The sequence below is a fragment of the Anas platyrhynchos genome, chromosome 9 (genome assembly GCF_047663525.1).
Source record: "Anas platyrhynchos isolate ZD024472 breed Pekin duck chromosome 9, IASCAAS_PekinDuck_T2T, whole genome shotgun sequence".
Lineage (NCBI taxonomy): Eukaryota > Metazoa > Chordata > Aves > Anseriformes > Anatidae > Anas > Anas platyrhynchos.
The window spans coordinates 18,573,827-18,587,391 of record NC_092595.1 but is presented as its reverse complement, the minus strand read 5'-3'; the positions used below and the strand labels follow the sequence as shown (position 1 = coordinate 18,587,391).

Here is a 13,565-nt window from a genome sequence, read left to right as displayed (position 1 = left end):
CAGGATGCTGGGAAAATATCCAGCATACTGTGAGGGGAAAAAAAAGAAAGTACTGATAATACTAAGCAGTACTAGAAACAGAGGGAATTTCAAACACAAAAAGTTTTCCTAAATGCCTTTTTTTTCCCCATGTAAAATCTTTTTAGAAAATAAGAAAAACAGAAGAGGGAAAAATAAAAAGCTCTACCAATTCATGTTTCAGAAATATACCATGCTGGAGGAGAAAAGAAAAGAAAAAAAAAAAAAAAGGCTAGGCAAGGAAAATATTCAATAGCATCTGCAGACTACGTATCAGTAGGGCAGTTTGAGCAATGGTAGTTCTACATTTGAAAGAAAACTGCAAGGCCCAAACCTGGCTGCTTCTGGATGGATGCTCCTTAGGAGAGCCTGGTGCCTTTCACTCTGTTTCACATCATTGGGTAGTTGCCTTGCAAAACTAAATGGGGGAGCCAGGTAGAATTTAAAGCAGGACAGCACCCCACTTCTCCAGACAAAAGCTGCTACGGGTGAATTCTAGTGTGAGATGTGGGATGCCATATGGTGAAACAAACAAATGGACATATGTAAAGGACTTGATTTATATATCAGTGATTTGTTCTCACTGTGTTCCAAGAGTTACAACTGATTACAAAAGAATAAACAAAGCTGAGAAAAAAAGTCACAACCACTTGAATGTTTTTGTAATACATTCTTCTTTGTGCCTTTTTTTTTTTTTTTGTACATGCAAGGAAACGTACTGTACTTATTCTGCTCTTAAAACCCTTATGCAATAGCTATTTAGTAAGCAGAGTTACCTTAAAATCAAAACAAACCACTTTGCTATGAATTTTATCCTGTTGCAATGTACAACCATCTTCTTTCGCTTTGTTTCTTAACATATGAGCTATTGTGTCACCAGTAATATTCACTGGTCTAGAAGACATGTGCCTGACATTTCATACTGGTGTTGCCTGGAATAGCTTGAATCTATGTACACGATTCCAACTTTCAGAAAATTGGAACAGTAGCATTTTTTTTGACTGATTCCAGTTGCACAATCACATTTTAAGTAAGTTTCCCCCATATCTGTAACTTTTTCTTTTCTTTTTTTAAGTTATTTTAAAAAGCTATAAATACTAAAAGGTGTCAAGAATAGAACTTTAAACCGATTCCCCGCAAGTGTGGAGCTTAACCAAAATAACTGTTCAGTGTTCCTTTAAAGTAAGCAGAACTGAAGTGATGCATCTGGTTGTTACTAGGCTGGAGAAAGTACTGGCTTTTTCTGGTGAAGGTAACTACTGTTCCCCTGCTAGAACTGGCTCGTTCCACCACAGTGATGGATGTGTCTCCTGTTCTGGTTGTTGTGGGAGCTCATTCAGCTCCAGAGCAGTGCCACAGTTTACCTCCAGTTCCCCCTGTGTGCACTCTGACAAGGTGGGGGCAGGCGGGCCCTCAAAGTTTTTGCTTGGTGGAAGTGCCTTACCTGGAACCTGTGGCTAGAGGTGGAGCCCTCAGCACCAGCTAGAGACGGGTAATTTTGGCATGTGATGTGATAAACATTATCCCAAGGAACCCAAGAACATCGTTCTGCATCCCCCCAACCCCAAAGAGGAGAATTTAACCAGATGATGAGGTTCCGGATGTGAAGCACTAAGACCAGTAAGTTGACCAAACTATACAGAGAATATCTAATTAGGATTAGTCTTTAAATTAGACTCCTCAGAGGAGTACAAACTAAAAATGGGATCCCGATAAGCTGCCTGGTGCTTTGCAACAAATCCAGCTGCAGGATCTGGTCTTAATGCTTCCACTCCCCACCCCCTCTCTCCTGCGGGAGTTAAATACTGCTGGGCGCTTTACTCGCAAGCTGTTTCTGTCACAGCAGTTGCTTAAATATCCGTGTACCTAATGGACTTATCCTTAACACCGCGGCGAGAGGGCAGCAGCATTAACCTCATTTTGCAGATAAACAGTGGAAGCCCTGATGGCTCCCTTACAGCCCGTGGGGTGACAGCACCTATGCAGTGGCACACGGCTGGCAGCGTCCCCTGCTCCTCCTCGTAGCTACGAGGGCTCCCCGTCCCTGAGGTGTTAAGGGAGGGGTTGGACGCGGTGCTTGGGGACGCGGTGCTTGGGGACACGGCCAGCGGGCGGCAGCGCCACAGGGGCCGCCTCAGCCCGGGGCCGCCTCAGCGCTGCCCGCCAGGCCCGGGCCCCCGTCACGGAGCCCCCGCCCCGAGCCCCGCCCCTCCGCGGGCGCGCGCGCGCTGACGTCACGGGCGGCTCCGCGGGGTGGGGGAGGGGCGGCCCCGGCGGCGGCGGCGGCGGCGGCTGGAAACATGGTGCCACACGTGAGGCTTATGTAAAGTGAGCGGCGTGCGGCGCAGCCAATGGGCGAGCAGCGCGCCCCGCCCCCGCCGCGCTCGGCAGCCGGCGTCACGCTGGGGCAGCCAATGGCGGCGCGGCGGGGGCGGGCTCCGGGCGGCCGGTCACGTTTCTGCCTGTATGAAGTCGGGGCCGGGCTGCGCCGCGCTGCGCCGGGCAGGGCTGCGCCGGGACGGGACGGGCCGGGGGACGCGCGGTGAGTGCGGGGCTGGAGGGCGCTGCCCCGCGGCCGGGGATGCGGCAGGGGGCAGGGAGGGGGTTTGGGCGGGCTGCCCCCGGCCCCTCGTTACGTAACGGCCGCCGCGGGGGCGGGACCGGCACCGGCACCGGGCCCCCCCCCCACACCCCCCCCTGCAGCCCCTCGGGGATCCCCTCGCTGTGCCCAGGGCTGGGGGCGGCGGGGCCCGGGGGCGGCCGGGCCGGGAGCACCGGGAGCCGAGGGGGTGGAGGGGGGGACACCGGGAGCTGGAGGGGCTCGTCCCGGTCCCTGTCCCGGTCCCGGCGCCGTGCCCGTAGCCACAGGTGGGCGGCGGCAGGGCCCGGCCGTGGCCGTGGGGAGCGCAGGGCGGCGGCGTGCGGCTCCATGTGCGGTTACAAAACGGTTTATGTAAGGCCGGCTCCGTGCCCGCGGGGCGGCGGCGGGAGGCTGGGCGGCACGGCCCGGGGGGGGGCTGGGGGCTGGAGGGGGGCCCAGGGCACAGCGGGGCCGCCCCGGGGATGGGGGGTCCCGGGTGGGGTCGGGGCAGCGCGGCCGGGGGGTGCTGGGTGTGAGGAGCCCTCGTCCCGCGGTGTTTCCTCGCCCAGCTGTGGGACCCCGAGCTGTGCGGGCGGGTGCATCAGCCACCGAGGGGCTCCTGCTTGTGCGTTCACAAATAAAGGAGGAAAAGTGGAAATCCCGTGGCGTTCCCACTAGTGGGGCTGTCTGCTCAAGCCGAAAGCAGAGTGGGAAGCTGAGTGAGTCCAGTGAGAAGCGGTTTCAGGTTGCCAGGATTGTTTCGGCCACCGAGTTTCTTTGCAGGTGGCAGCTAACGTTAGTTAGCGCTTCTCAGAGCTACAGCGGGATGTCAGAGCTGGCCTGTGATTGTTGGCCAGGTAAAACCAAATCCATTGCTGTGGTGGCAGAGAGGAATACTGAACTAAGTGCAAATGATTAGTTTTGATAACACACGTTTTCTCATAAATCCCAGTCATGCCAAGCTGTCAGTTACACACGTGGTGTGTTCTGTAAGTGCCTCTAAGTGCTACTGGATCGCTTGAGGCCATTGAACTTGATAAAACTCAAGCTTTTCGTGCCTTCTGGAGTGCCTCAGTGTCTGCGCTTGTCCTTAGTACTCTTACCCTTGGGCCCAGTGCTGTGTATATGCTGTGCGCAGCAGATCTCAGATACAAACTTTAGGAGCAGGGCCTAGAATTGGGCTCATGTCACTGAGAGTGCCCCCACTGTAGTGCTGTAGCATCAGTTCCCCTCTTGCTTATGCATGTGCGTGTTTGCATGCTCTTCTGGTCTCTGCTGTTTCTTACTGCAGCTTGCTTTCTGCAAAATGAGCAAGTTTTACTGGAGGCCCGGACAGTGTCCTCACTTGATGCAGGCTTTGCTGTTAGCCTTGTGATTAGGGCATGTCCTGAGATGTGGAGTCCTTCTGGCCTGCTGTTGGTCTGAGCAGGTTGGTTATCTTAGACACAAAATTAAAAACTAGGACCTGTGGCCTAGGGTGAAAGAAGAAAGTCGTATCCTTCAGTTTTGGTGTGTGTTGGGCTGTTCCAGGTGTTTAATTGAAGGTAGAAGGGAGGACACCCAAGCTGCCAACTACCCAAGTAAAGCAGTGTCCAGCGCCTTGTGGTGAGAGAACCTGTCCTGCCCTGCAACTTGGCTTGCCTTAATCAGGACATAAAGGTGCAAGAAGAAGGATTCAGGCTGCTGTGTACCCAAAGACTAAGTGGTTTTGCCAACACTTTTGTTTATTTGTCAGTTGCTATGACTTGTAAACTTCCTATGTTTGTTTTAACACAAATGCAATCTGTAATCTTCATTTTCACACTTTACTTGTATTCCTTTTATATTTCCACAGGGAGTCATAAAGAGACAGCGTATTGCGGTAGCTCTTAGCGTAATGCCTTTTCCCCGCTTCTTTTCTCAGTCACTAGGATTAAAATATGTAACAGTCTCAGCTTACCAAATAAACTTATTTGAGTCTGTCCCTTGGTAGTACACTTTCATAGTAATAAATTTCCGCTGTGAAAAAACACTTTTTTGTGTGTGCGCGACAGTGTGAGATCAGAGTAAGTGGAGTAAAAGTTCTAGACTTTTCTTCTACCTCAGACTTTGTTATGACCAGGAAGTGTTTGCTTTAGATGCAGACTGATAAACCATTTTTTTTCTTCCTGGGTTCTTGCCACGCCTGTATTCTTCTAACACCTTTACAATATTGAAATGCACTTTGCTGTAGAAAAGTTTTCTTTAACCTTTTAAAGTATAGGCACATGGGCAAGTTACTGTGGGATGAGGTGTATTTGGTGTGGTGTAGTAGAAAAGCAAGTAAATTGTCACTAACCAGTAGAGCAAGTAAATTATCACTAGTCTAGATCAGCTATAGTGTTTTATATAGGGTTGCTGTCGTTGGCCTGTGTTAAAAGGGAACGTCATGTTCCTACGGGGGTGTTGTGTAATACTTGGCATGAGTGCACTGTAGCCACTGCATTATATTGATACCGTTACCACATCATAATTACTGGATAATCAGGTGTTTCTGAGAAGGAATTCTAGTGTCCAGTGGTGGTTGCATGGCCTAGAATTCCTGGCTGAGGATGGTGGATTACAGAAACTCCTAGCTGCATTATCCTGCTGCACTCAGACTGTCCGCATCCAGTTATATCCCCGTTGCGCAAGTTGGAAACTTCTTGACTAGTTATTATGTTAACCTCTCTCGTCAAGCACTGAGCAGCAAATAGGTCAATTATATCACAAAGAATAACAGATGCTAATTCTGTGATTCTGAAGGGCTTGACTTGTGGTTTTGGTACAGGTGATGTTGGGTGCAGGAAATAGTAATGCTGCTTGCCGATGGTTTGTGTAGTGCGTAAAAGTGCCCACCCCCTCTCCTGCTTCACAGCTGTTTCCTGAGCTGAAATGCTGCAGTTGTGGGGCCAGGATGTCGCTCCCTCCTGTGCTGTTGGTAGTGAGGCAAACCTTTGGCTTCCTAGTTGTTGCCTAGTCAAGAACGAGTCCACCTTTTGACAAGCAGAGAAGTTTTTTGGTTTTTTTAGCTACAGGTGAAATACTTTCTTCTGTGAAGCATGTTTAGAGGGTGTTGGAGAAGAGAAGGTGGCTGTCAGAAACACACTTCATGGGCTGTTTGTTTTGTGACCTGTTGCTGGGAGATCTTGTGACCCATAGCCACTCTTGCGAAAGACGGAGCGGCAGAAGACCGAAATGAAGGAGGATCAGAGCGTTTGGGTATGCCTGCAGAGGCGGAGGAGAGGCTCCGAAGCTACTCTTTGGAGCACGATCTGTTCCTGCTGGCAGCGAACCAGCAACCCCGTGTGGCAGGGAAGCACCCGAACACATGGGAATCCACATGTCTGAGCACATGGGCGGTGATCTGGTACTCTAGTAAGTGGCTTAGTAGATCACCAGGCAGGCATGCTTGTGCAGCCTGCTTCTGCTCTGCCTGCCAGCAGCGCTAGTGCACAGGCAGATCAGTCTTTTGTGCCTCTGTTTGGTATTTCAAAGGTTATCCTTCAAGTTTAGATATGATCTTTATGTCTAACTGCCTGCGTTAGACCTGTACCAGTCCGGTACAAGGTTCTCTTACGTGGCTGTCTGTGCTTCTTGCCGTGTTCCTGAGGGACGGCAGCAGTGTATCGACCTTCTTGTAAGCTGCACAGGCAGTAGGTTGGGAGTGTGTGTTCCTCACCATGCACACCAGTGAGGTTATGAGATTTTTTTGTGTGAGAGCCACTGTAAGGCCAAGAAAAGTTTTGTACAGATGTTCTCAGCTGCTGCTCAAATGCTGCTGAAATAATATGTGGAAGTCTTGGAGGAGCCTTCTGATTCCTGTGGTTTGTTTTGGTAGTCTGATTTAAATGATTCCACTTCTAGAACATGGTAAGAAATAAGGCTGAATTTACCTCTCTTGAGATAAATAACCATGGAGTATGATCTGCTTTGCTTCATTTTCTCCCAGCAGAAAGCAAAGCTTTACTGATAGAGACTTAACATGCTGTATACATGACAAGTAGACTGAGATACACAGAGCAGCCCATTTCTGTGCGCAGGAATATGAGGTTACTGAGCGTGACTGCAGAAGTTGTGGGCAGGACGGGCTGACGCTCATCCTGAAAAGATGAGATGGGGGGAAGAGAGTGTGTTTGTATGCCAAAATGAGGGAGAAAGGCGTTGGGGTTTTGCTTCCAGCTGTTGTTGAGTATATTGTAGTAACTTTTAATGCTTGTTTTTTTTCCTATAGATAGAATTGTTGGAGAGTTCCTTGTGTAGGTGTTGCTAACGAGCATTTTTAACGTAGAGCCAGTGCCATACCATCTTTCCAACATGCTGTCCTTAAATTGTGGAAAACAACACCTGTATTTGGCATTATTTATGCTTAGGGATACAAGATGAAGTGTTCAGGATGTCCAGTACTTGTATTTTTCATTGGTCTTGCTTCCTATTCTCCTTATTCCTTCCCTCTTTTGTATCTTGGTATGACTTTTGTGCTTGACCTTATTTCATGTACTTTTATGTTTCTGTTACTTCGTTTCTTTAATTGTACAAAGAACTTCAGTACATAAAGCACTTCTTTGCTCTCAATTACATCTCTGCCATAGGTTGCTGGGTGATTTGATCTGTCTCTGTACTAATGTATCCAGTTTGCAGGACAAGTACATCATGTTTGTGAGGTGACTGTGCTTTGTGGGGTGTATTAATGACTTGCCGTAGAGTCTTCCAGAGTGGGACTCCCATTCTGACTGCAGTAAGAGGCATGAGCTGTAGTCATCTCTAAAGAGCAGCACTCACCTGAACCTTCAGCGTGGTGCAGTTTTGCTGTTGTCAGCCCCTGGAGAGGAGTTCTTACCAAACAGTAAAATTGAAATATGGATCTGCTTTAGTAGTGAAATATGTAACTGGATGGTGGAGCATGCTAATTTTTCCCTCGGTTCTGTGACAATGCTTTCTCAGATGTATCACATTTATTTTGCCCCTAGAGGAGAAGAGTTGACTTATGCAAACAGAGTTCTTATCAGTTTTCTCGTTTAATAACTTTTCCCCTCAGAAATAGTTTTCTATTTAGAAAGAAAATCAAACATCCTTAAATTTACATTTAATAGAAAGCATTTTAGTTCACCTTTAAAAAGTACACAAAACCTATTGTAGTACTGGAAGGAAGGATGCCTGGAAACTCCCAGGACAGGTGAAGGAGACTGCATTTAGCCTCTTCATGAAATATTCCAGCACAGGCTGCAGCGGTCTTGTCTGTCACGGGTGTGTTTCTGTGTTGGCACCTCTTCTTTCTTCACAAAAAGTGCCTGCCCTGCTGGCAGTTGAACTTAGCTCTGTGCCAGGGTTTGTTGCTCGTGGTGAAGGAGTAGATGTGAGGAAGTCTGTTTCTGTCTGCTGATCGCTCCAGATCCACGGTGGGGCCGGCAGAGAGTGGTGTGCTTGCCTCAGAAAAGGATGGTCCCTGCCAGGTGGCTGAGTTGCTGCTCTGGCTGCTTTTGGGGGTTACTTCTGTGACTGGCTTCTTACAGCTCCAGGAGAACAAATGATGAATCAGGAGCCAGCCCAGGTTAGTGAGCACAGCATAGGTGAGATTGTTTGACCTTCCATGAGGTAAACTTGCTAAGGTCAACAATGTCCTGCTATTCATAGTAAGATTGAGTTGACTTTGTCCGGTTACCTCAGGCAAACACTGCTATTAGTTACCCCACGGAGAAAACAGCTTTAAAAATAACAGAACCAATCTTAAACGGACGGAAATAAATTAATAGAGTCAGTTTGGATGCTTCAGGAAGCTAGAGTTATTGATGGTAGGTGCATTTAGGAACCATTTGTGGGGTACTCTGAGGGATTTTGTGTTCTGCTTGGCTCTCTGGGATGCAGCTGAAGACTAGGGGTAATTAAACTAAAAGAAGGTAGATTTAGATCAGGTATTTGGAAGAAGTTCTTTACTATAAGGGCAGTGGAACGCTGGGCCAGGCTCCCCAGAGCAGCTGTGGCTGCCCCATCCCTGGCAGTGCCCAAGGCCAGGCTGGATGGGGCTGGGGGCAGCCTGCGCTGGGGGCAGGGGGCTGGAGCCATGGGTCTTTGAGGTCCCTTCCAACCCAGGCCATTCTGTGATTCGTTTTATATGTTTCGGGTGTAAGCAGCAGAAGCCTATCTCTTTACTAAGCTGAGAACAGCTTTTGCTTTAAGATTGCATACCTGTACTTTGGAAACCAGTCCTGGTCGTGATGTCAGAACTTTCACTCAGTTGAACTGGTGCTCTGCAGCATTATTTTATCTCCAAAGGCTAATTTGGAATGGGCATTTTGGTGGTGAAATATTTCAAAATAGTAGTATGTAGAAGAAGAAACAAATTGAATTCAAATATATGATCCACATCTTATACTAGGTCTTACTCATTTTCAGCATGGATGCTCTGAAATGAGTAAGTGGTTGATTTTGAAGTAAACTGTATTGATATCTGTACTATCTAAGCAACGTTCTAAAAATAAATGGATATTATGGAGATGGAATTCTTTTTTTTCCCCTTGTATTTACAACGGGAATAGAATTCAGTGAATTACTCTATGCCTTCCTTGAGGGAAATTTGGAACATAGGTTATGATAATTTTTATTGATAGGTATCTACTATTTCCAACACTTTCTCTCATTTTGTATTTGTAGTCTTTAACTGCTCTTCATCTGTGGAGTACATACCTTATATGGTTGGGCTCGTATTCCATTATTAAATGGACCTGATTTATGTTTCATAAATAATTTTGTATCTTGCATGTAAAACTTCTAACTTTTTGTTTGTTGTATAGGAATATATTGATGACGCTTCCAGAATTGGAAAGACTGAGTACATTCATCAAGGTGAGTGAGTGTCTTATGATCTCCTCAAGAAGGTGATTTCTAGTTTATTCTAAACTGATTTTTTGTTGTTGCTTTGGATAGCTCCCTTGAGCTGTAGTCTGTCAGAGTGCTGAGAACTGAAAAGATAATCAGGATATTATGTTATTTTTAAGACTTTCACAAATCATTGAACACATAGAAATGATGTGGCTTCTCTAAATTGTTAGGAAACTGAAATTATTTAGTCCACATCTGCATTGTTTGCTGTACAATAGTTATTGATAAATTCCGGTCTCTTGAAGGTGTGTTAAGGAGTCTTAAAACAAAGTTGTTCATGTTGTTCAGATAATTAGAATGATAGTTCAGGAGGAAAAAAAAAAAAAGGAAAATATGAATATAAGACTTGATTTGTAAAGTAGATTATAGCTTCTTATAATGGTTCTGGTATGGTTCTGGTACGGTTCTAGAAATTGAGTGCATGGAATCAGAGCTACTGAGTTGTACATGTTTCTGTTGAATGTGTTAGAAACTAATGACAAAGAAGCTTATTGTAACTTGTGGAGTATGTGTGGTAAAATAAGAAAACCCAACAGATCGTCAGCTAATGGAGGAGGCACATCGTCTAATTTTGTTAAATATGATCTGATAACGGGACAGTATTAGCCTAAGGAAGGAGAGGGAAGCAACCATGCTGGGTAATACTGTAATATTCCAAGACAGATGAAACTGAGTATTTTGAGGATTAATACTATACTACCCATTTTTGTTTTAATCATTAGGAAAAAAGTTTTTCTGCTGCTACAAAACTTGAACTTAGTAGGTTCTTAAAGCTAATGATGTTTGTTCTCTTTTCAATACTACAGGTGTGACTTCATGGCTCTTCAGAAAGTCTATTTGATTGGGGTTCTCTAATACAGGTGTGTTCCCTAAAACAGGTTGTTTCTTCTTTTCTAATGTTGAAGTCTTCTATGCTTTGGATAGATACACATCAAAGAAAGTGTTTTCACGGACTCTATAATCTTTTTATATTGATCAATTTAGACTTTCTGTGGAAAAGACCTTTCTCAGATGCCATAGATAGATGAACCAGGCTTACTCAGTCAACTGTGTATTTCTTCTGGATAATAATAAACCAGAAGATTAGATTCAACTGTCTCTAGTTTTACTCAGACTGATGAAAGACCCTGGCTTGAATGACTTGTATTGAGTTTCAGATGAAACTCCTTTTGATGTAGATTTGTCTTAGCTTTGTTAATTTGTAGAGAGGCTTATGATGAGAATTTTAAGTAGTTACAAGACTTTTTTTCTAATACCTTCGTAATTACATTAAGTAGATGAAAACAATATAAGCAATTAAAATGATACATGTTGCTACTGTGAATAGCATACATAGCATACGTATTTTCAAATGTATACTTTAAGCCTCTGTGTAAAAATGTCATGATGGAGCTCACTAACCTAGAAAAGTGCTGTGTCCCCTCATAAATAGTTGGGCAAATCCTTGTGACTTTTCTGAGTATCTTAGTGATATACCTTAACTTTATAAAGGAAATATGGAATGCAGGGAGGTGAGTCAGTTGTGAGTGAAGTGGAAAAGCTGACTTTCAACACTAGTTAGATCTTTGTTTAAAAGACACTCCACATCTTCAACATCTGCAAAATCTGAAAGTATCTTTGAATAAAGCTATTTCCTAACACTTCTCTTGGCCAGAGATACAAAGCTTATTTAAATTCTGTTTTATCAATTGATGATAAAGGTAAAACACTTAAAGAACTAATGTACGCAGATTTGTGCCATAATCTGAGACTTGCAGAGCACATCAGCATTGTGACATTATGCAGAATGGAACGTTGTGAATAAATTCTTCCTTAAGTCTGGCCAACACAAATGTACTTTTAGCAGTTGCTAGATGTGCTGCATTTTAAATTAACGCATATTAGCATGGCTGTCATCCAAAATGGTTAGTTTTGTAAACAATCAAAAGCCATCTGGACGTGGTCCTGGGCAGCCAGCTGTGGGTGGCCCTGCTTTAGCAGGGTGTTGGGCCAGATAAACCCCGCAGGTTTATTCCAACCTCAGCCATTCTGTGAATTGCCGTTTGCTTACTGCCTAAAACTTGAATCATAGAATCATTAAGGTTGGAAGAGACCTCCAAGATCATCTGGTCCAACCATTATAATGCTACCAATGTCACCCACTAAACCATGTCCCTAAGCACCAGGTCCAGCCTTTCCTCGAACAACCCCAGTGGGAGTGACACCACCACTTCCCTGGGCAACCCATTTCGATGCCTGACTGCTCTTTCTGAGAAGAAATGTTTCCTCATTTCCAACCTAAACCTTCCTGGTGCAACTTCAGGCTATTCCCTCTAGTCCTATCACTAGCTACCTGTGAGAAGAGGCAGATCCCCAGCTCCCCACGTCTCATAGCAAGCCTACAGAGATGTAGATGAGATTAGATTTATTAGATCAAGTCTTAAAACTGGATATTCTAAATAAACTGAAGCATGTGGACCTCCTGTTGAATACGTTGGGCGCTTTGCTCTTCTCTACTGGAGGGTTTAGCCCTTCATTCGTAGTGGTTGTATCAGTTTGTGCAGACCTTATTGTGCATAGTATGACACCATACTGATAGTGGATCAGAAGTTATTGCTGAGAGAAGTTATTTTATCTAGTGTGGAAGGTTCTGCTATTTTAAAACTTCACAAGACCTTATTGTAGACCATAAGTGTTTAAAACACAAATTTGTATCTGATTCCTCTGCTGGATGACAGTTTCATATTTAACCAACGTTTATCTACATAGGAATGGCATAACTGTGAGCATCTCTCTGGTATCTGTTTGAAGAGGACACTGTTGGGGGGCCCAGGTATTTCTTTTATATTTTATAGTTGTAGAGGTGTCCGGACTCTGTAATGGTCAAAGATTTCCAGTAGAAGAGGATGAGACAAGAATTAAATGCATGTGGGAGACTCTGGACCTAGGCACTTCATGCTTTTGATGCTAGCTGGGAGGGAACTTGATAAACATTTTTACCAGCTTTTCATAGGAAGAAACAGGTAAGGAACATGCATAATTGTTATGATTGATATTAATGGACAGATTTTTTTTGTTTTCCCATAGACCTCATGAAGAAAATACATTGTTCTGTTTGTTTTTACCTTAAACTTTGATTTCAGTCGTATACATATTCATTCAGAACTATTTTTGGATATAAACTGGGAATTGCATTATTGAATTGAAGCAAAAACTATTTTTTTTAGCTAAAGTATGCTTATTCATAAAATCAGGTTTGAGTTGTTTTGTTTGGTTTTCCACTGAGAAAGCAATGTAGATGCAAGTGTCTTTGCTACAGATGCAAGGGCCTGGCCTGATGCCTATGCCGATCTCTTTCTGCATAGATGCTGCTCTTACTTCAGGGTCTGGCACTTGGATGGCTCTGGATAAAGGCTTTGTCTTGGCCAGTTCTTCTGTTGTAAAGGGAATGGCAGCTGTAAGTGATGGCTAAGTAGGATCACCTGTTTGAAAATGTTTACTTTTGTTTAACTAATGGTCTTGTACTGAGGGTTTTGTTGAACTTCAAGATGGATCTTTATTAACAAATGAAAGAAATGCTGTGAAGTCAGATTGTGAAGTATTTGCGTTGTTCTAGATGTTAATGGTAATTTGATATATTCATAAATTGATATCAAGTTCTAGCTTATACTTCATTCCTTCTTAAAAACTTTTTTATGATGGCTTGCAGTAGGATGAGGAGTCTATTAAAAAAGCAGGGATGATTTTGGTATCTTTAAGCAGTCCTGCAGGAAATTTTTACACATCTTTTGTTATTTTTAGTATAGTGAAGTCTGAAAATACTGCAATTCCTTTCTTGCTCCATTCTCTGAATATGTCCTAGTGAAGATACTTTGTAAATTGTTCTGCTGCTGCAAAAAGTGAAGCTCTTAGTTTTATTGCTGGTGAAGTTGTACAGTGAGACATGTTACTTCTCAGATTGTTTGTTTACAGGTTTTTTTCCTGACACTTTGCTACTACCAAGCACTCAATTATAGTCTAATTGCACAGGGAGAGTGCATTCATTGTAGACATTAATTTCCATTTTTTCTAAAACTGCATAATATGATTAAATCACTGCTAGTTGTTTATC

The 13,565-nt window shown here is 44.5% G+C and overlaps 1 protein-coding gene across 6 annotated transcripts in view; it reads left to right on the top strand.

The window, feature by feature from the left end:
* The first annotated feature begins 2,421 nt into the window (after positions 1-2,421).
* Positions 2,422-13,565, top strand: part of PER2 (period circadian regulator 2) — a 44,042-nt gene continuing 32,898 nt past the window's right edge. For 2 of the 6 annotated variants that reach the window (XM_027463948.3, XM_027463947.3), the window contains exons 1-5: positions 2,422-2,560; positions 9,388-9,439; positions 10,282-10,335; positions 12,224-12,477; positions 12,820-12,911. The gene's annotated coding sequence lies outside the window, so the exon portion shown is untranslated. The remainder of the gene's footprint in view (positions 2,561-9,387; positions 9,440-10,281; positions 10,336-12,223; positions 12,478-12,819; positions 12,912-13,565) is intronic. The other 4 variants (XM_027463950.3, XM_027463951.3, XM_027463949.3 and 1 more) reach the window with 4 other exon arrangements.